Here is a 21,243-nt window from a genome sequence, read left to right as displayed (position 1 = left end):
GATAGCACAAGGAACGCTACTCAATATTCTTCAATAACCTAACAGGGAAAAGAATCTGAAACACTACAGGTACAGCTACATGTATAACTGCATCAAGTTGCTGTAGGACTCAAACAGACACAAAACTGTATATAAACTCTGCTGAAATAGAAAATAAATATTAAATTATAAAACAAGAAAAAGGCAAGAAATGCCTACTCTATTACCCTCAGGCCTCTGTGACGTAGGCTGATGTCACAACTGTAGAGCCTCAGCAGGCCTGGGTCCCAAGACTGGGGTATGCTGGTGCTGAGGGAGACAGGAAGCAGGACGTGCCAACAGATCACGGGCCCCTTGGACCTGTATTGCCCAATCTCCTCTGCATGGTACTGCAAACTCCCGATCCAAGATAGCACTCTTACAGGGAAGCAAAGCCTAGTGTACCCAAATGATGCTAGACCCGCTGCGAGGGAAGAGGTGTGAAAGGACACCGGATCTCCACAGCTCCTGCTAGTTGGGTATCCACCTCCAACCTCCTTCCTTAGAATCGCCCCACCTACAAACCACAGCACCCTCAGAATAGCACATTTTCAAGGCTTGGGATTTGCCTGGGGAGTGGCGGTGCAGTGTAAGGGGGAGGAGGTAAAGATACACAAGCCCTGCGGTGTGTGTTCAGCCACCTTCGACTCCAATTTGCAACCCAACACCAAGACTCCCTCTAAGGTTGTGTTTGCACAAGTTAACACAGAGGACACGAAGAAGTGCTGCCACATCGTGGCGCTTTCCTGTAACAACAACTTGAAAAACTGTGCTCAAGGGCACTTAACATTCACAAGGCCTGCGGGGCTGCAAACGACCCCTGCCCTGGAGAAATGTCCTTGGCTAGTTGATCTGAAATGAACTCAAATCTGGCCCGACTCTCAGGCAGAAATGTTTCAGGAGCTCAGTGGTACTTACACGTATTTTTAAAAACAGCACATCAAATGAAAAAATGCTCAGGATCTGTCATGATTAGAGAATGCAAAGAAACGTAGACGAGGTGTTCCCTGGCTGCAGTCCTCAAAAAGCCTAAAACGAGTAAGTGCTCAAGAGGGCAGCCAATAAAGGGAACCCTACTATGCTGTTGGTGGGAGTGTAAATTGATAATAGCCAGTATGGAGATCAGTTAGCAAGTCCCTTACTAAACTAAAAACTGGAGCTACCACGAGATACGGAAACCGCACTCCAGTCCGTATAACCAGAGAATACCATCATTGGAATAAAACACTTGCACCCCAACGGACGTTGTGCTACTCTTTACCAGAGCCCAGACATACAAACGACCGAAATGTCCAGTGAGAGATGAATGGATAAAGATGTTGTGCTACTTACATTCTGGCGACTATCACTCATCCAGAAAGCAAAATGAACCCATGCTATTTGCAGCAACATGGATGGAGCAGTAGATGATCTCACTAATTCTGGTACTTTAGAGACAAAAAGACACATATTCCAGGATATCACTTATATGTGGAGTCTAAAAAGGGATACAAAGGATGTAGTATACAAAGGAAACACAGGTTCACAAACGGAAGAAAGAAGTGTACAGTTCCCAGAGGGGGAAATTGGGGATCGGGGAAGGATGAAGTCGGAGGTTGGGATTAACAGAAACACACTAATGTATCAAAAAGAATTCATCAACGGTGACACACCTGATAGCACAAGGAACGCTACTCAATATTCTTCAATAACCTAACAGGGAAAAGAATCCAAAATACTACAGGTACAGCTACACTCATAACTTCATCACCTTGCTGTCGAACTCAAACACAACACTGTATATAAACTATGCTGAAATAGGAAATCAATACTAAATTATAAAACAAGAAAAAGGCAAGAAATGCCTACTCTATTACCCTCAGGCCTCTGTGACGTGGGCTGATGTCACAACCCTAGAGCCTCAGCAGGCCTGGGTCCCAAGGCTGGAGTATGCTGTTGCTGAGGGAGACAGGAAGGAGGACGTGCCACCAGATCACCGGCCCCTTGGACCTCTATTACCCATTCTGCTCTGCATGGTACCACAACCTCCTGATCCAAGACAGTCCTCTTACAGGTAAGCAAAGCCTAGTGTACCCAAATGATGGTAGACCCGCTGGGAGGGAAGAGCTGTGAAAAGACATTGGATCTCCACAGCTCCTGCTAGTGGGGTTCGTACCTCCAGCCTCCTTCCTTAGAATCGCCCCACCTACAAACCACAGCACCCTCCGAATAGCACATTTGCAAGGCTTGGGATTTGCCTGGGGTCTGGCTGTGCAGGGTAAGGGGGAAGAGGTAAACACACACAAGCCCTGTGGTGTGTGTTCAGCCACTTTCGACTCCAATTTGCAACCCAACACCAAGACTCCCTCTAAGGCTCGGTTTGCCCAAGTTAACACAGAGGACACGAAGAAGTGCTGCCACATCGTGGCGCTTTCCTGTAACAACAACTTGAAAAACTGTGCTCAAGGGCACTTAATATTCACAAGGCCTGCGGGGCTGCAAAGGACCCCTGCCCTGGAGTAACGTCCTGGGCTAGGTAATGTGAAATGAATTCCAATCAGGCCCGACCCACAAGCAGAAATGTTTCAAGAGCTCAATGATCCTCACACGCTTTTTAAAAAACAGCACATCAAATCAAAAGATGTTCAGGATCTATCATGATTAGAGAATGCAAATAAACGTAGACGAGGTGTTCCCTCCCTACAGTCCTCAAAAAGCCTAAAAAGAGTAAGTGCTCAAGAGGGCAGGCAGAAAAGGGGATCCTACTATGCTGTTGGTGGAAATGTAAATTGCTAACAGCCAGTATGGAGATCAGTAGGCATGTTCCTTACTAAACTGTAAACTGGAGCTACCACGAGATTGGGCATCCCCACTCCAGTTTGTATAAGAAGAGAATACCATCATTGGAATAAAACATTTGCCCCCCCCCAACGGTCGTTGTGGTACTCTTTGCCATAGCCAAGACACCCAAACGACCAGAATGTCCAGCGAGAGATGATTGGATAAAGAAGTTGTGCTACCTATAACCCCTGGACTGTCACTCATCCAGACAACAAAATGAACTCATGCTATTTGTAGCAGCATGGATGGAGCAATAGACGATCTCACTAATTCGGGAAAATTAGACACAGAAAGACACATATCGCGAGATATCACGTACATGTGCAGTCGAAAACTGGAGACCAAGGAACGTAATGTACAGAGCAAACACAGACTCACAAACGGAGACACGAAATGTAGAGTTACCATCGGGGGAAATTGGGGATCGGAGAAAGATGAAGTAAGAGGTTGGCATTAACAGAAACACAGTAATGTATCAAAAAGAGTTCATCAACGATGACACACCTGATAGCACAGGGAACGCTACTCAATATTCTTCAGTAACCTAACAGGGAAAAGAATCCGAAATACTACAGGTACAGCTACATTTAGAACTGCATCAAGTTGCTGTAGGACTCAAATAGACAGAACATTGTATATAAATTATGCTGAAATAGAAAATCAGTATTAAATTATAAAACAAGAAAAAGGTAAGAAATGCCTACCTATTACCCTCAGGCCTCTGTGACGTGGGCTGATGTCACAACTGTAGAGCCTCAGCAGGCCTGGGTCCCAAGGCTGGAGTATGCTGTCGCTGAGGGAGACAGGAAGGAGCATGTGCCACCAGATCACCGGCCCCTTAGACCTCTATTGCCCATTCTGCTCTGCATGGTACCACAAGCTCCCGATCCAAGACAGCCCTCTTACAGGTAAGCAAAGCCTAGTGTACCCAAATGATGGTAGAACCGCTGGGAGGGAGGAGCTGTGAAAGGACACCGGATCTCCACAGCTCCTGCTAGTGGGGTATCCACCTCCAGCCTCCTTCCTTAGAATCACCCCACCTACAAACCACAGCACCCTCAGAATAGCACATTTTCAAGGCTTGGGATTTGCCTGGGGACTGGCGGTGCAGTGTAAGGGGGAGGAGGTAAAGATACACAAGCCCTGTGGTGTGTGTTCAACCACATTCAACTCCAATTTGCAACCCAACACCAAGACTCCCTCTAAGGTTGTGTTTGCCCAAGTTAACACAGAGGACATGAAGAAGTGCTGGCGCCTTCTGGCCTTTTCCCATAACAACAAATTGAAAAACTGTGCTCAAGGGCAGTTAACATTCACAAGGCCTGCGGGGCTGCAAACGACCCCTGCCCTTGAGAAATGTCCTTGGCTAGTTAATCTGAAATGAACTCAAATCTGGCCCGAATCTCAGGCAGAAATGTTTCAAGAGCTCAGTGGTACTTACACGTATTTTTAAAAACAGCACATCAAATGAAAAAATGCTCAGGATCTGTCATGATTAGAGAATGCAAAGAAACGTAGACGAGGTGTTCCCTGGCTGCAGTCCTCAAAAAGCCTAAAAAGAGTAAGTACTCAAGAGGGCAGGCAATAAAGGGAACCCTACTATGCTATTGGTGGGAGTGTAAATTGATAATAGCCAGTATGGAGATCAGTTAGCAAGTCCCTTACTAAACTAAAAACTGGAGCTACCACGAGATACGGAAACCGCACTCCAGTCCGTATAACCAGAGAATACCATCATTGGAATAAAACACTTGCACCCCAACGGACGTTGTGCTACTCTTTACCAGAGCCCAGACATACAAACGACCGAAATGTCCAGCGAGAGGAATGGATAAAGACGTTGTGCTACTTACATTCTGGCGACTATCGCTCATCCAGAAAGCAAAATGAACCCATGCTATTTGCAGCAACATGGATGGAGCAGTAGATGATCTCACTAATTCTGGTAATTTAGAGACAAAAAGACACATATTCCAGGATATCACTTATATGTGGAGTCCAAAAAGGGATACAAAGGATGTAGTATACAAAGGAAACACAGGTTCACAAACGGAAGAAAGAAGTGGACAGTTCCCAGAGGGGGAAATTGGGGATCGGGGAAGGATGAAGTCGGAGGTTGGGATTAACAGAAACACACTAATGTATCAAAAAGAATTCATCAAAGATGACACACTTGATAGCACAAGGAACGCTACTCAATATTCTTCAATAACCTAACAGGGAAAAGAATCCAAAATACTAGAGGTACAGCTACATTCATAACTTCATCACCTTGCTGTCGAACTCAAACACAACACTGTATATAAACTATGCTGAAATAGGAAATCAATACTAAATTATAAAACAAGAAAAAGGCAAGAAATGCCTACTCTATTACACTCAGGCCTCTGTGACGTGGGCTGATGTCACAACCCTAGAGCCTCAGCAGGCCTGGGTCCCAAGGCTGGAGTATGCTGTTGCTGAGGGAGACAGGAAGGAGGACGTGCCACCAGATCACCGGCCCCTTGGACCTCTATTGCCCATTCTGCTCTGCATGGAACCACAACCTCCCGATCTAAGACAGCCCTCTTACAGGTAAGCAAAGCCTAGTGTACCCAAATGATGGTAGAACCGCTGGGAGAGAGGAGCTGTGAAAGGACACCGGATCTCCACAGCTCCTGCTAGTGGGGTTCGTACCTCCAGCCTCCTTCCTTAGAATCGCCCCACCTACAAACCACAGCACCCTCCGAATAGCACATTTGCAAGGCTTGGGATTTGCCTGGGGTCTGGCTGTGCACGTTTAGGGGGAAGAGGTAAACACACACAAGCCCTGTGGTGTGTGTTCAGCCACGTTCGAGTCCAATTTGCAACCCAACACCAAGACTCCCTCTAAGGCTCTGTTTGCCCAAGTTAACACAGAGGACACGAAGAAGTGCTGCCACATCGTGGCGCTTTCCTGTAACAACAACTTGAAAAACTGTGCTCAAGGGCACTTAATATTCACAAGGCCTGCGGGGCTGCAAACGACCCCTGCCCTTGAGCAACGTCCTGGGCTAGGTAATGTGAAATGAATTCAAATCAGGCCCGACTCCCAGGCAGAAATGTTTCAAGAGCTCAATGATCCTCACACGCTTTTTAAAAAACAGCACATCAAATCAAAAGATGTTCAGGATCTATCATGATTAGAGAATGCAAATAAACGTAGACGAGGTGTTCCCTCCCTACAGTCCTCAAAAAGCCTAAAAAGAGTAAGTGCTCAAGAGGGCAGGCAGAAAAGGGGATCCTACTATGCTGTTGGTGGAAATGTAAATTGCTAACAGCCAGTATGGAGATCAGTAGGCATGTTCCTTACTAAACTGTAAACTGGAGCTACCACGAGATTGGGCATCCCCACTCCAGTTTGTATAACAAGAGAATACCATCATTGGAATAAAACATTTGCCCCCCCCCCAACGGTCGTTGTGGTACTCTTTGCCATAGCCAAGACACCCAAACGACCAGAATGTCCAGCGAGAGATGATTGGATAAAGAAGTTGTGCTACCTATAACCCCTGGACTGTCACTCATCCAGACAACAAAATGAACTCATGCTATTTGTAGCAGCATGGATGGAGCAATAGACGATCTCACTAATTCGGGAAAATTAGACACAGAAAGACACATATCGCGAGATATCACGTACATGTGCAGTCGAAAACTGGAGACCAAGGAACGTAATGTACAGAGCAAACACAGACTCACAAACGGAGACACGAAATGTAGAGTTACCATCGGGGGAAATTGGGGATCGGAGAAAGATGAAGTAAGAGGTTGGCATTAACAGAAACACAGTAATGTATCAAAAAGAGTTCATCAACGATGACACACCTGATAGCACAGGGAACGCTACTCAATATTCTTCAGTAACCTAACAGGGAAAAGAATCCGAAATACTACAGGTACAGCTACATTTATAACTGCATCAAGTTGCTGTAGGACTCAAATAGACAGAACATTGTATATAAATTATGCTGAAATAGAAAATCAGTATTAAATTATAAAACAAGAAAAAGGTAAGAAATGACTACCTATTACCCTCAGGCCTCTGTGACGTGGGCTGAAGTCACAACTGTAGAGCCTCAGCAGGCCTGGGTCCCAAGGCTGGAGTATGCTGTCGCTGAGGGAGACAGGAAGGAGCATGTGCCACCAGATCACCGGCCCCTTAGACCTCTATTGCCCATTCTGCTCTGCATGGTACCACAAGCTCCCGATCCAAGACAGCCCTCTTACAGGTAAGCAAAGCCTAGTGTACCCAAATGATGGTAGAACCGCTGGGAGGGAGGAGCTGTGAAAGGACACCGGATCTCCACAGCTCCTGCTAGTGGGGTATCCACCTCCAGCCTCCTTCCTTAGAATCACCCCACCTACAAACCACAGCACCCTCAGAATAGCACATTTTCAAGGCTTGGGATTTGCCTGGGGACTGGCGGTGCAGTGTAAGGGGGAGGAGGTAAAGATACACAAGCCCTGTGGTGTGTGTTCAACCACATTCAACTCCAATTTGCAACCCAACACCAAGACTCCCTCTAAGGTTGTGTTTGCCCAAGTTAACACAGAGGACATGAAGAAGTGCTGGCGCCTTCTGGCCTTTTCCCATAACAACAAATTGAAAAACTGTGCTCAAGGGCAGTTAACATTCACAAGGCCTGCGGGGCTGCAAACGACCCCTGCCCTTGAGAAATGTCCTTGGCTAGTTAATCTGAAATGAACTCAAATCTGGCCCGAATCTCAGGCAGAAATGTTTCAAGAGCTCAGTGGTACTTACACGTATTTTTAAAAACAGCACATCAAATGAAAAAATGCTCAGGATCTGTCATGATTAGAGAATGCAAAGAAACGTAGACGAGGTGTTCCCTGGCTGCAGTCCTCAAAAAGCCTAAAAAGAGTAAGTACTCAAGAGGGCAGGCAATAAAGGGAACCCTACTATGCTATTGGTGGGAGTGTAAATTGATAATAGCCAGTATGGAGATCAGTTAGCAAGTCCCTTACTAAACTAAAAACTGGAGCTACCACGAGATACGGAAACCGCACTCCAGTCCGTATAACCAGAGAATACCATCATTGGAATAAAACACTTGCACCCCAACGGACGTTGTGCTACTCTTTACCAGAGCCCAGACATACAAACGACCGAAATGTCCAGCGAGATGAATGGATAAAGACGTTGTGCTACTTACATTCTGGCGACTATCACTCATCCAGAAAGCAAAATGAACCCATGCTATTTGCAGCAACATGGATGGAGCAGTAGATGATCTCACTAATTCTGGTAATTTAGAGACAAAAAGACACATATTCCAGGATATCACTTATATGTGGAGTCTAAAAAGGGATACAAAGGATGTAGTATACAAAGGAAACACAGGTTCACAAACGGAAGAAAGAACTGTACAGTTCCCAGAGGGGGAAATTGGGGATCGGGGAAGGATGAAGTCAGATGTTGGGATTAACAGAAACACACTAATGTATCAAAAAGAATTCATCAACGATGACACACCTGATAGCACAAGGAACGCTACTCAATATTCTTCAATAACCTAACAGGGAAAAGAATCCAAAATACTAGAGGTACAGCTACATTCATAACTTCATCACCTTGCTGTCGAACTCAAACACAACACTGTATATAAACTATGCTGAAATAGGAAATCAATACTAAATTATAAAACAAGTAAAAGGCAAGAAATGCCTACTCTATTACCCACAGGCCTCTGTGACGTGGGTTGATGTCACAACCCTAGAGCCTCAACAGGCCTGGGTCCCAAGGCTGGAGTATGCTGTTGCTGAGGGAGACAGGAAGGAGGACGTGCCACCAGATCACCGGCCCCTTGGACCTCTATTGCCCATTCTGCTCTGCATGGTACCACAACCTCCTGATCCAAGACAGTCCTCTTACAGGTAAGCAAAGCCTAGTGTACCCAAATGATGGTAGAACCGCTGGGAGGGAAGAGCTGTGAAAAGACATTGGATCTCCACAGCTCCTGCTAGTGGGGTTCGTACCTCCAGCCTCCTTCCTTAGAATCGCCCCACCTACAAACCACAGCACCCTCCGAATAGCACATTTGCAAGGCTTGGGATTTGCCTGGGGTCTGGCTGTGCACGTTTAGGGGGAAGAGGTAAACACACACAAGCCCTGTGGTGTGTGTTCAGCCACTTTCGACTCCAATTTGCAACCCAACACCAAGACTCCCTCTAAGGCTCTGTTTGCCCAAGTTAACACAGAGGACACGAAGAAGTGCTGCCACATCGTGGCGCTTTCCTGTAACAACAACTTGAAAAACTGTGCTCAAGGGCACTTAATATTCACAAGGCCTGCGGGGCTGCAAACGACCCCTGCCCTGGAGTAACGTCCTGGGCTAGGTAATGTGAAATGAATTCCAATCAGGCCCGACCCCCAAGCAGAAATGTTTCAAGAGCTCAATGATCCTCACACGCTTTTTAAAAAACAGCACATCCAATCAAAAGATGTTCAGGATCTATCATGATTAGAGAATGCAAATAAATGTAGACTAGGTGTTCCCTCCCGGCAGTCCTCAAAAAACCTGAAAAGAGTAAGTGCTCAAGAGGGTAGGCAGAAAAGGGGATCCTACTATGCTGTTGGTGGAAATGTAAATTGCTAACAGCCAGTATGGAGATCAGTAGGCATGTTCCTTACTAAACTGTAAACTGGAGCTACCACGAGACTTGGCATCCCCACTCCAGTTTGTATAACAAGAGAATACCATCATTGGAATAAAACATTTGCCCACCCCCCCATCGGTCGTTGTGGTACTCTTTGCCATAGCCAAGACACCCAAACGACCAGAATGTCCAGCGAGAGATGATTGGATAAAGAAGTTGTGCTACCTATACCCCCTGGACTGTCACTCATCCAGAAAACAAAATGAACTCATGCTATTTGTAGCAGCATGGATGGAGCAGTAGATGATCTCACTAATTCTGGAAAATTAGAGACAGAAAGACACATATCCCAGGATATCACTTACATGTGCAGTCGAAAAATGGAGACCAAGGAACGTAATGTACAGAGCAAACACAGATTCACAAACGGAGACACAAAATGTAGAGTTACCATCGGGGGAAATTGGGGATCGGAGAAAGATGAAGTAAGGGTTTGGCATTAACAGAAACAAAGTAATGTATCAAAAAGAGTTCATCAACGATGACGCACCTGATAGCACAGGGAACGCTACTCAATATTCTTCAATAACCTAACAGGGAAAAGAATCCGAAATACTACAGGTACAGCTACATTTAGAACTGCATCAAGTTGCTGTAGGACTCAAACAGACACAACATTGTATATAAATTATGCTGAAATAGAAAATCAATATTAAATTATAAAACAAGAAAAAGGCAAGAAGTGCCTACTCTATTACCCTCAGGCCTCTGTGACGTGGGCTGATGACACAACCCTAGAACCTCAGCAGGCCTGAGTCCCAAGACTGCGGTATGCTGGTGCTGAGGGAGACAGGAAGGAGCACGTGCCACCAGATCAGCGGCCCCTTGGACCTCTATTGGCCATTCTCCTCTGCATGGTACCACAACCTCCTGATCCAAGACAGCCCCCTTACAGGTAAGCAAAGCCTAGTGTACCCAAATGATGGTAGACCCGCTGGGAGGGAGGAGCTGTGAAAGGACACCAGATCTCCACAGCTCCTGCTAGTGGGGTATCCACCTCCAGCCTCCTTCCTTAGAAAAGCCCCACCTACAAACCAGACCACCCTCCGAATAGCACATTTGCCAGGCTTGGGATTTGCTTGGGAAGTGGCGGTGCAGTGTCAGGGGAAAGAGGTAAGGATACACAAGCCCTGCGGTGTGTGTGCATCCACGTTCGACTCCAAGTTGCAACCCAACACCAAGACTCCTGCTAAGGTTGTGTTTGCCCAAGTTAACACAGAGGACACGAAGAAGTGCTGCCACATTGTGGCACTTTCCCGTAACAACAACTTGAAAAACTGAGCTCAAGGGCACTTAACATTCACAAGGCCTGTGGGGCTACAAAGGACCCCTCACCTCGAGCAATGTCCTTGGCTAGTTAATCTGAAATGAACTCAAATCTGGCCCGAATCTCAGGCAGAAATGTTTCAAGAGCTCAGTGGTACTTACACGTATTTTTAAAAACAGCACATCAAATGAAAAAATGCTCAGGATCTGTCATGATTAGAGAATGCAAAGAAACGTAGACGAGGTGTTCCCTGGCTGCAGTCCTCAAAAAGCCTAAAAAGAGTAAGTGCTCAAGAGGGCAGGCAATAAAGGGAACCCTACTATGCTGTTGGTGGGAGTGTAAATTGATAATAGCCAGTATGGAGATCAGTTAGCAAGTCCCTTACTAAACTAAAAATTGGAGCTACCACGAGATACGGAATCCGCACTCCAGTCCGTATAACCAGAGAATACCATCATTGGAATAAAACACTTGCACCCCAACGGACGTTGTGCTACTCTTTACCATAGCCCAGACATACAAACGACCGAAATGTCCAGTGAGAGATGAATGGATAAAGATGTTGTGCTACTTACATTCTGGCAACTATCACTCATCCAGAAAGCAAAATGAACCCATGCTATTTGCAGCAACATGGATGGAGCAGTAGATGATCTCACTAATTCTGGTACTTTAGAGACAAAAAGACACATATTCCAGGATATCACTTATATGTGGAGTCTAAAAAGGGATACAAAGCATGTAGTATACAAAGGAAACACAGGTTCACAAACGGAAGAAAGAAGTGTACAGTACCCGGAGGGGGAATTTGGGGATCGGGGAAGGATGAAGTCGGAGGTTGGGATTAACAGAAACACACTAATGTATCAAAAAGAATTCATCAACGATGACACACCTGATAGCACAAGGAACGCTACTCAATATTCTTCAATAACCTAACAGGGAAAAGAATCTGAAACACTACAGGTACAGCTACATGTATAACTGCATCAAGTTGCTGTAGGACTCAAACAGACACAACACTGTATATAAACTCTGCTGAAATAGAAAATAAATATTAAATTATAAAACAAGAAAAAGGCAAGAAATGCCTACTCTATTACCCTCAGGCCTCTGTGACGTAGGCTGATGTCACAACTGTAGACCCTCAGCAGGCCTGGGTCCCAAGACTGGGGTATGCTGGTGCTGAGGGAGACAGGAAGCAGGACGTGCCAACAGATCACGGGCCCCTTGGACCTGTATTGCCCAATCTCCTCTGCATGGTACTGCAAACTCCCGATCCAAGATAGCACTCTTACAGGGAAGCAAAGCCTAGTGTACCCAAATGATGCTAGACCCGCTGCGAGGGAAGAGGTGTGAAAGGACACCGGATCTCCACAGCTCCTGCTAGTTGGGTATCCACCTCCAACCTCCTTCCTTAGAATCGCCCCACCTACAAACCACAGCACCCTCAGAATAGCACATTTTCAAGGCTTGGGATTTGCCTGGGGAGTGGCGGTGCAGTGTAAGGGGGAGGAGGTAAAGATACACAAGCCCTGCGGTGTGTGTTCAGCCACCTTCGACTCCAATTTGCAACCCAACACCAAGACTCCCTCTAAGGTTGTGTTTGCACAAGTTAACACAGAGGACACGAAGAAGTGCTGCCACATCGTGGCGCTTTCCTGTAACAACAACTTGAAAAACTGTGCTCAAGGGCACTTAACATTCACAAGGCCTGCGGGGCTGCAAACGACCCCTGCCCTGGAGAAATGTCCTTGGCTAGTTGATCTGAAATGAACTCAAATCTGGCCCGACTCTCAGGCAGAAATGTTTCAGGAGCTCAGTGGTACTTACACGTATTTTTAAAAACAGCACATCAAATGAAAAAATGCTCAGGATCTGTCATGATTAGAGAATGCAAAGAAACGTAGACGAGGTGTTCCCTGGCTGCAGTCCTCAAAAAGCCTAAAACGAGTAAGTGCTCAAGAGGGCAGCCAATAAAGGGAACCCTACTATGCTGTTGGTGGGAGTGTAAATTGATAATAGCCAGTATGGAGATCAGTTAGCAAGTCCCTTACTAAACTAAAAACTGGAGCTACCACGAGATACGGAAACCGCACTCCAGTCCGTATAACCAGAGAATACCATCATTGGAATAAAACACTTGCACCCCAACGGACGTTGTGCTACTCTTTACCAGAGCCCAGACATACAAACGACCGAAATGTCCAGTGAGAGATGAATGGATAAAGATGTTGTGCTACTTACATTCTGGCGACTATCACTCATCCAGAAAGCAAAATGAACCCATGCTATTTGCAGCAACATGGATGGAGCAGTAGATGATCTCACTAATTCTGGTACTTTAGAGACAAAAAGACACATATTCCAGGATATCACTTATATGTGGAGTCTAAAAAGGGATACAAAGGATGTAGTATACAAAGGAAACACAGGTTCAAAAACGGAAGAAAGAAGTGGACAGTTCCCAGAGGGGGAAATTGGGGATCGGGGAAGGATGAAGTCGGAGGTTGGGATTAACAGAAACACACTAATGTATCAAAAAGAATTCATCAACGGTGACACACCTGATAGCACAAGGAACGCTACTCAATATTCTTCAATAACCTAACAGGGAAAAGAATCCAAAATACTACAGGTACAGCTACACTCATAACTTCATCACCTTGCTGTCGAACTCAAACACAACACTGTATATAAACTATGCTGAAATAGGAAATCAATACTAAATTATAAAACAAGTAAAAGGCAAGAAATGCCTACTCTATTACCCTCAGGCCTCTGTGACGTGGGCTGATGTCACAACCCTAGAGCCTCAGCAGGCCTGGGTCCCAAGGCTGGAGTATGCTGTTGCTGAGGGAGACAGGAAGGAGGACGTGCCACCAGATCACCGGCCCCTTGGACCTCTATTACCCATTCTGCTCTGCATGGTACCACAACCTCCTGATCCAAGACAGTCCTCTTACAGGTAAGCAAAGCCTAGTGTACCCAAATGATGGTAGACCCGCTGGGAGGGAAGAGCTGTGAAAAGACATTGGATCTCCACAGCTCCTGCTAGTGGGGTTCGTACCTCCAGCCTCCTTCCTTAGAATCGCCCCACCTACAAACCACAGCACCCTCCGAATAGCACATTTGCAAGGCTTGGGATTTGCCTGGGGTCTGGCTGTGCAGGGTAAGGGGGAAGAGGTAAACACACACAAGCCCTGTGGTGTGTGTTCAGCCACTTTCGACTCCAATTTGCAACCCAACACCAAGACTCCCTCTAAGGCTCGGTTTGCCCAAGTTAACACAGAGGACACGAAGAAGTGCTGCCACATCGTGGCGCTTTCCTGTAACAACAACTTGAAAAACTGTGCTCAAGGGCACTTAATATTCACAAGGCCTGCGGGGCCGCAAAGGACCCCTGCCCTGGAGTAACGTCCTGGGCTAGGTAATGTGAAATGAATTCCAATCAGGCCCGACCCACAAGCAGAAATGTTTCAAGAGCTCAATGATCCTCACACGCTTTTTAAAAAACAGCACATCCAATCAAAAGATGTTCAGGATCTATCATGATTAGAGAATGCAAATAAATGGAGACGAGGTGTTCCCTCCCTGCAGTCCTCAAAAAACCTGAAAAGAGTAAGTGCTCAAGAGGGTAGGCAGAAAAGGGGATCCTACTATGCTGTTGGTGGAAATGTAAATTGCTAACAGCCAGTATGGAGATCACTAGGCATGTTCCTTACTAAACTGTAAACTGGAGCTACCACGAGACTTGGCATACCCACTCCAGTTTGTATAACAAGAGAATACCATCATTGGAATAAAACATTTGCCCCCCCAACGGTCGTTGTGGTACTCTTTGCCATAGCCAAGACACCCAAACGACCAGAATGTCCAGCGAGAGATGATTGGATAAAGAAGTTGTGCTACCTATACCCCCTGGACTGTCACTCATCCAGACAACAAAATGAACTCATGCTATTTGTAGCTTCACGGATGGAGCAGTAGATGATCACACTAATTCTGGAAAATTAGAGACAGAAAGACACATCTCCCAGGATATCACTTACATGTGCAGTCGAAAAATGGAGACCAAGGAACGTAATGTACAGAGCAAACACAGACTCACAAACGGAGACACAAAATGTAGAGTTACCATCGGGGGAAATTGGGGATTGGAGAAAGATGAAGTAAGGGGTTGGCATTAACAGAAACACAGTAATGTATCAAAAAGAGTTCATCAACGATGACGCACCTGATAGCACAGGGAACGCTATTCAATATTCTTCAATAACCTAACAGGGAAGAGAATCCGAAATACTCCAGGTACAGCTACATTTATAACTGCATCAAGTTGCTGTAGGACTCAAATAGACACAACATTGTATATAAATTATGCTGAAATAGAAAATCAATATTAAATTATAAAACAAGAAAAAGGCAAGAAATGCCTACTCTATTACCCTCAGGCCTCTGTGACGTGGGCTGATGACACAACCCTAGAGCCTCAGCAGGCCTGGGTCCCAAGGTTGCGGTATGCTGGTGCTGAGGGAGACAGGAAGGAGCACGTGCCACCAGATCAGCGGCCCCTTCGACCTCTATTGGCCATTCTCCTCTGCATGGTACCACAACCTCCCGATCCAAGACAGCCCCCTTACAGGTAAGCAAAGCCTAGTGTACCCAAATGATGGTAGACCCGCTGGGAGGGAGGAGCTGTGAAAGGACACCAGATCTCCACAGCTCCTGCTAGTGGGGTATCCACCTCCAGCCTCCTTCCTTAGAATCGCCCCACCTACAAACCACAGCACCCTCCGAATAGCACATTTGCAAGGCTTGGGATTTGCCTGGGGTCTGGCTGTGCAGGGGAAGGGGGAAGAGGTAAACACACACAAGCCCTGTGGTGTGTGTTCAGCCACTTTCGACTCCAATTTGCAACCCAACACCAAGACTCCCTCTAAGGCTCGGTTTGCCCAAGTTAACACAGAGGACACGAAGAAGTGCTGCCACATCGTGGAGCTTTCCTGTAACAACAACTTGAAAAACTGTGCTCAAGGGCACTTAATATTCACAAGGCCTGCGGGGCCGCAAAGGACCCCTGCCCTGGAGTAACGTCCTGGGCTAGGTAATGTGAAATGAATTCAAATCAGGCCCGACCCCCAAGTAGAAATGTTTCAAGAGCTCAATGATCCTCACACGCTTTTTAAAAAACAGCACATCCAATCAAAAGATGTTCAGGATCTATCATGATTAGAGAATGCAAATAAATGGAGACGAGGTGTTCCCTTCCTGCAGTCCTCAAAAAACCTGAAAAGAGTAAGTGCTCAAGAGGGTAGGCAGAAAAGGGGATCCTACTATGCTGTTGGTGGAAATGTAAATTGCTAACAGCCAGTATGGAGATCACTAGGCATGTTCCTTACTAAACTGTAAACTGGAGCTACCACGAGACTTGGCATCCCCACTCCAGTTTGTATAACAAGAGAATACCATCATTGGAATAAAACATTTGCCCCCCCAACGGTCGTTGTGGTACTCTTTGCCATAGCCAAGACACCCAAACGACCAGAATGTCCAGCGAGAGATGATTGGATAAAGAAGTTGTGCTACCTATACCCCCTGGACTGTCACTCATCCAGACAACAAAATGAACTCATGCTATTTGTAGCAGCATGGATGGAGCAGTAGATGATCTCACTAATTCTGGAAAATTAGAGACAGAAAGACACATATCCCAGGATATCACTTACATGTGCAGTCGAAAAATGGAGACCAAGGAACGTAATGTACAGAGCAAACACAGACTCACAAACGGAGACACAAAATGTAGAGTTACCATCGGGGGAAATTGGGGATCGGAGAAAGATGAAGTAAGGGGTTGGCATTAACAGAAACACAGTAATGTATCAAAAAGAGTTCATCAACGATGACGCACCTGATAGCACAGGGAACGCTACTCAATATTCTTCAATAACCTAACAGGGAAAAGAATCCGAAATACTAAAGGTACAGCTACATTTAGAACTGCATCAAGTTGCTGTAGGACTCAAACAGACACAACATTGTATATAAATTATGCTGAAATAGAAAATCAATATTAAATTATAAAACAAGAAAAAGGCAAGAAGTGCCTACTCTATTACCCTCAGGCCTCTGTGACGTGGGCTGATGACACAACCCTAGAGCCTCAGCAGGCCTGGGTCCCAAGACTGCGGTATGCTGGTGCTGAGGGAGACAGGAAGGAGCACGTGCCACCAGATCAGCGTCCCCTTGGACCTCTATTGGCCATTCTCCTGTGCATGGTACCACAACCTCCTGATCCAAGACAGCCCCCTTACAGGTAAGCAAAGCCTAGTGTACCCAAATGATGGTAGACCCGCTGGGAGGGAGGAGCTGTGAAAGGACACCAGATCTCCACAGCTCCTGCTAGTGGGGTATCCACCTCCAGCCTCCTTCCTTAGAATCGCCCCACCTACAAACCAGACCACCCTCCGAATAGCACATTTGCCAGGTTGGGATTTGCTTGGGAAGTGGTGGTGCAGTGTCAGGGGGAAGAGGTAAGGATACACAAGCCATGCGGTGTGTGTGCATCCACGTTCGACTCCAAGTTGCAACCCAACACCAAGACTCTTGCTAAGGCTGTGTTTGCCCAAGTTAACACAGAGGACACGAAGAAGTGCTGCCACATTGTGGCGCTTTCCCGTAACAACAACTTGAAAAACTGTGCTCAAGGGCACTTAACATTCACAAGGCCTGCGGGGCTACAAACGACCCCTGCCCTCGAGCAATGTCCTTGGGTAGTTGATCTGAAATGAACTCAAATCTGGCCCGACTCTCAGGAAGAAATGTTTCAAGAGCTCATTGGTACTTACACGTAGTTTTAAAAACAGCACATCAAATGAAAAAATCCTCAGGATCTGTCATGAAGAGAGAATGCAACGAAACGTAGACGAGGTGCTCCCTGGCTGCAGTTCTCAAAAAGCCTAAAAAGAGTAAGTGCTCAAGAGGGCAGGCAATAAAGGGAACCCTACTATGCTCTTGGTGGGAATGTAAATTGATAACAGCCAGTATGGAGATCAGTAAGCAAGTCCCTTACTAAACTATAAACTGGAGCTACCACGAGACACGGAAACCGCACTCCAGTTCGTATAACCAGAGAATACCATCATTGGAATAAAACACTTGCACCCCAACGGACGTTGTGCTACTCTTTACCATAGCCCACACATGCAAATGACTGAAATGTCCAGCGAGAGATGAATGGATAAAGATGTTGTGCTACTTACATTCTGGCGACTATCACTCATCCAGAAAACAAAATGAACTCATGCTATTTGCTTCAACATGGATGGAGCAGTAGATGAGCTCACTAATTCTGGTAATTTAGAGACCGAAAGACACATATCCCAGGACATCACTTATATGTGGAGTCTATAAACGGATACAAAGGATGTAGTAAACAAAGGAAACACAGGTTCACAAACGGAAAAAAGAAGTGTAGAGCTCCCAGAGGGTGAAATTGGGGATGGGGGAAGGATGAAGTCAGAGGTGGGGATTAACAGAAACACACTAATGTATCAAAAAGAGTTCATCAACGAGGACGCACCTGATCGCACAGGGAACGCTACTCAATATTCTTCAATAACCTAACAGGGAAAAGAATCCAAAATACTACAGGTACAGCTACATTCATAATTCATCACCTTGCTGTCGAACTCAAACACAACACTGTATATAAACTATGCTGAAATAGGAAATCAATACTAAATTATAAAACAAGAAAAAGGCAAGAAATGCCTACTCTATTACACTCAGGCCTCTGTGACGTGGGCTGATGTCACAACCCTAGAGCCTCAGCAGGCCTGGGTCCCAAGGCTGGAGTATGCTGTTGCTGAGGGAGACAGGAAGGAGGACGTGACACCAGATCACCGGCCCCTTGGACCTCTATTGCCCATTCTGCTCTGCATGGAACCACAACCTCCCGATCCAAGACAGCCCTCTTACAGGTAAGCAAAGCCTAGTGTACCCAAATGATGGTAGAACCGCTGGGAGAGAGGAGCTGTGAAAGGACACCGGATCTCCACAGCTCTTGCTAGTGGGGTTCGTACCTCCAGCCTCCTTCCTTAGAATCACCCCACCTACAAACCACAGCACCCTCCGAATAGCACATTTGCAAGGCTTGGGATTTGCCTGGGGTCTGGCTGTGCAGGGTAAGGGGGAAGAGGTAAACACACACAAGACCTGTGGTGTGTGTTCAGCCACGTTCGACTCCAATTTGCAACCCAACACCAAGACTCCCTCTAAGGCTCTGTTTGCCCAAGTTAACACAGAGGACACGAAGAAGTGCTGCCACATCGTGGCGCTTTCCTGTAACAACAACTTGAAAAACTGTGCTCAAGGGCACTTAATATTCAAAAGGCCTGCGGGGCTGCAAACGACCCCTGCCCTTGAGCAACGTCCTGGGCTAGGTAATGTGAAATGAATTCAAATCAGGCCCGACTCCCAGGCAGAAATGTTTCAAGAGCTCAATGATCCTCACACGCTTTTTAAAAAACAGCACATCAAATCAAAAGATGTTCAGGATCTATCATGATTAGAGAATACAAATAAACGTAGATGAGGTGTTCCCTCCCTACAGTCCTCAAAAAGCCTAAAAAGAGTAAGTGCTCAAGAGGGCAGGCAGAAAAGGGAATCCTACTATGCTGTTGGTGGAAATGTAAATTGCTAACAGCCAGTATGGAGATCAGTAGGCATGTTCCTTACTAAACTGTAAACTGGAGCTACCACGAGATTGGGCATCCCCACTCCAGTTTGTATAACAAGAGAATACCATCATTGGAATAAAACATTTGCCCCCCCCCAAAGGTCGTTGTGGTACTCTTTGCCATAGCCAAGACACCCAAACGACCAGAATGTCCAGCGAGAGATGATTGGATAAAGAAGTTGTGCTACCTATAACCCCTGGACTGTCACTCATCCAGACAACAAAATGAACTCATGCTATTTGTAGCAGCATGGATGGAGCAATAGACGATCTCACTAATTCGGGAAAATTAGACACAGAAAGACACATATCGCGAGATATCACGTACATGTGCAGTCGAAAAATGGAGACCAAGGAACGTAATGTACAGAGCAAACACAGACTCACAAACGGAGACACGAAATGTAGAGTTACCATCGGGGGAAATTGGAGATCGGAGAAAGATGAAGTAAGAGGTTGGCATTAACAGAAACACAGTAATGTATCAAAAAGAGTTCATCAACGATGACACACCTGATAGCACAGGGAACGCTACTCAATATTCTTTTTTTTTTTTTTAATATTTATTTATTTATTTTTATTTATTTATGGCTGTGTCGGGTCTTCGTTTCTGTGCGAGGGCATTCTCTAGTTGCGGCAAGTGGGGGCCACTCTTCATCGCGGTGCGTGGGCCTCTTATTATCGCGGCCTCTCTTGTTGCGGAGCACGGGCTCCAGACGCGCAGGCTCAGTAGTTGTGGCTCACGGGCCCAGTTGCTCCGCGGCATGTGGGATCTTCCCAGACCAGAGCTCGAACCCGTGTCCCCTGCATTGGCAGGCAGATTCTCAACCACTGCGCCAACAGGGAAGCCCCCTCAATATTCTTCAGTAACCTAACAGGGAAAAGAATCCGAAATACTACAGGTACAGCTACATTTATAACTGCATCAAGTTGCTGTAGGACTCAAATAGACAGAACATTGTATATAAATTATGCTGAAATAGAAAATCAGTATTAAATTATAAAACAAGAAAAAGGTAAGAAATGCCTACCTATTACCCTCAGGCCTCTGTGACGTGGGCTGATGTCACAACTGTAGAGCCTCAGCAGGCCTGGGTCCCAAGGCTGGAGTATGCTGTCGCTGAGGGAGACAGGAAGGAGCATGTGCCACCAGATCACCGGCCCCTTAGACCTCTATTGCCCATTCTGCTCTGCATGGTACCACAAGCTCCCGATCCAAGACAGCCCTCTTACAGGTAAGCAAAGCCTAGTGTACCCAAATGATGGTAGAACCGCTGGGAGGGAGGAGCTGTGAAAGGACACCGGATCTCCACAGCTCCTGCTAGTGGGGTATCCACCTCCAGCCTCCTTCCTTAGAATCACCCCACCTACAAACCACAGCACCCTCAGAATAGCACATTTTCAAGGCTTGGGATTTGCCTGGGGACTGGCGGTGCAGTGTAAGGGGGAGGAGGTAAAGATACACAAGCCCTGTGGTGTGTGTTCAACCACATTCAACTCCAATTTGCAACCCAACACCAAGACTCCCTCTAAGGTTGTGTTTGCCCAAGTTAACACAGAGGACATGAAGAAGTGCTGGCGCCTTCTGGCCTTTTCCCATAACAACAAATTGAAAAACTGTGCTCAAGGGCAGTTAACATTCACAAGGCCTGCGGGGCTGCAAACGACCCCTGCCCTTGAGAAATGTCCTTGGCTAGTT

This window comes from Balaenoptera ricei, chromosome 11 (genome assembly GCF_028023285.1).
Source record: "Balaenoptera ricei isolate mBalRic1 chromosome 11, mBalRic1.hap2, whole genome shotgun sequence".
Classification (NCBI taxonomy): domain Eukaryota; kingdom Metazoa; phylum Chordata; class Mammalia; order Artiodactyla; family Balaenopteridae; genus Balaenoptera; species Balaenoptera ricei.
The sequence above is the reverse complement of the archived record's forward strand: the minus strand, read 5'-3'. Positions refer to the sequence as shown.